This window comes from Triticum aestivum, unplaced genomic scaffold (genome assembly GCF_018294505.1).
Source record: "Triticum aestivum cultivar Chinese Spring unplaced genomic scaffold, IWGSC CS RefSeq v2.1 scaffold38085, whole genome shotgun sequence".
NCBI lineage: Eukaryota > Viridiplantae > Streptophyta > Magnoliopsida > Poales > Poaceae > Triticum > Triticum aestivum.
Window position 1 is genome coordinate 10399 of NW_025227700.1, and position 2524 is coordinate 12922.

Consider the following 2524-nt stretch of genomic DNA (forward strand, 5'->3'; position numbering starts at 1 on the left):
AACGGAGCCGCCGACGAGTCTGGGCGAGTTCTTGGACACGGAGCGGCGCCTTTTCTGGCGGTGACACCGCTGTTCGAGGACTGGAGGATGCATCCACGGCCAGTGTCTGCTCGTTCACCACGGCCGGCGAGACCAAGTCGTCAGGACACACCAACGGCGAGACCAAGCCGCTACAGCTCGCTGCCACTTCGACCGGTGAGTACACGCTCGCGGTGGCCGCTTCTTCTCCAAGTTTCAGTGCACGCTTAGCTCAGCATGTGCCTGCTCAGTTCGTCCTCTGTTCGGCAAATAAATCAACGCACTAGTTGTGTGAGTTGGACCCAGCTATCTAAATTTATTTGTGACATTGCTCCAAGCAGAGATGGAGAGAACGAGACGGGGAGAGAAAAAGATGTACTAGTACTCTTTGAGACCGGATGGAAGGACATGGGTATTATCGTCGAAAGTACACCCTCCACCTCACTCATTGGTATATGAGCTGAGAACTATACGCACTATATAAGACTAGTCACAATGAAAGTAACTTCACTAGTAACATCACATATTTCAATACAAGATTGCTTATGTGGCAGCTAATTAATGAGGAGAGAGGGGTTTGTGGTAACTTAGGTAGTTACTGTAACATCACACATTTCAAGGCACAATGTGTCTATAGCCTAATAAATGAACCATTTCATGATACCACTCATATGTTACTACCCACTATGGAGGTAATAATATAGACTAGTAACATCGGTAAGTTACTACTCTATAAGGGTGTTTGGATCACTAGTGACTAGAGACTAGAGACTAGTAGTAGTCACTTTTAGTCAGTAAACCTCCAAACATCCCTGACTAATGGGTGACTAAAACTAGTTTAGTCCCTAGTCACCCCACCCCCAACTAAAAGTGACTAAAGTCTCTCCTCTAATTAATTGGCGGGCCCATCCTGTTGCGGGCGACGCATCTGCCGCCCCATCCCCTTCGCACGCATGCAGGGGGCGGCCGCTCCCCTTTTCACTCCGCCGCTTCCCTTTCCACCGCTGCCGCCGGACTCCGCCGCCGCGGCAGCACTCCGCCGCGCCGCTCCCGTGTCCGTACTCCCGCCGCGCCCGCGGCGCTCCGCCGCGCCGCGCCCGCAGCACTCCGCCGCGCCACGCTCCCGCGTCCGTACCATGGACGGCGACGACGAACTCTCCTTCGATTTCTTCTCGCAGACGGCGTCTTCTGGTGCTGCGATGCACCACATCGACGAGGACGGGTGGGGGATGACGCCCCCTCGTCTCCGGGGATCCACCGGCCGCGGCTTGGTGGCAGGGGGCTCGAGCGCGGCTCGGTGGCAGGGGGGCTCGGCCGCGGCTCGGTGGCCGGGGGGCTCGGCCGCGGCTCGGTGGCCGGGGGGCTCCGCGCTCCCATCGGGTTGGAGAACATCGACCTCAACGGCAACTCCGCCGTCGCCGCCTCCTACCCCAACATGGGCATGTACATGCACCTTTTTCATCCCGGGAGTGCGGCCGGCCATGGTGTGCCCCTCCAGCGGACCAGATCAGACGGCGTGGCGCAGCGGCAGGGTCGTCCACCTCGCCAAGGTCTCCCCCCCCCCCAGTGAGGGCCCCAGATCGTCGTGCCAAGCAGGTCGTCGCGACGTCGGGACGAGGTGGTGCTGGTTCAAGTCGCTCAGGCAGCGGCAGGCAGCGGCAGGCAGCGGCAGGCAGCACCGATCATGGTAGAAGATGTTGAGGAAGAAGATGAACCAGCTGAAGAAGATGTTCAGGAAGAGGAAGACGACAGCATGCTGAACCAGCATATCCAGGTACAATATTTGTCTAATTGTTGTGTTTGCTTGAATGAATGTATGTTAAGTGGAAAGTAGAAAGTAGAAACTACAGCTTGTTAAGTGGAAAGTAGAAAGTAGAAACTACAGCAACGTGTTCAGTTTGGACAAATGAAAGAAAATACTTGTTCATGCTACTTGTTCTGTCATATTTATCAAAAATAGTATACTTGTTCTGTTTTCTCATACATTTTTTTAATAGAGGCCAAAAAGCAAGGCTAACTGGACAGACAGAAATACATTGACTTTATGTGAAATAGCTTGTGAGGAAATAGATGCTGGCAATTACGCTGGTAGAGTTTGGAGCCCTCAGGCGTACAAGAATATGAGGGAGAAATATCGGGAAAGGGCAAAGCTGTGGCATCCAGGCAGGGAATTCAGGAACAAAATAACTAACTTGAAGGGCTTGTACAATGATTGGGTATGGTTGTAGCAGCAAACCGGCTGCGGCCGCGGCTTAAATGGCGAAGTGACGGCAACTGCAGATTGGTGGGAGAAAGAAATCAAGGTATTTTTGCTTATATTCTTGCTCCCTCTCCTTCAAGTGTTCATTTTTGCTTATGTTCCAATGACAGAAGATATATATGCTGATTTCTTTCTATTATTTCTTTTCAGGACAGACCAAATCTCAAGAAATTTAGAAATGGTAACCCTGAGTATATGCCCCTGTTACATGAGATATTTCATGAGGTCGCTGTGGATGGTTCATCT

At 52.3% G+C, this 2524-nt stretch overlaps 1 pseudogene; it reads left to right on the forward strand.

The window, feature by feature from the left end:
* Nucleotides 1-1154: 1154 nt before the first annotated feature.
* Nucleotides 1155-1719, forward strand: LOC123172818 (uncharacterized; annotated as a pseudogene).
* The last annotated feature ends 805 nt before the right edge of the window (nt 1720-2524 follow it).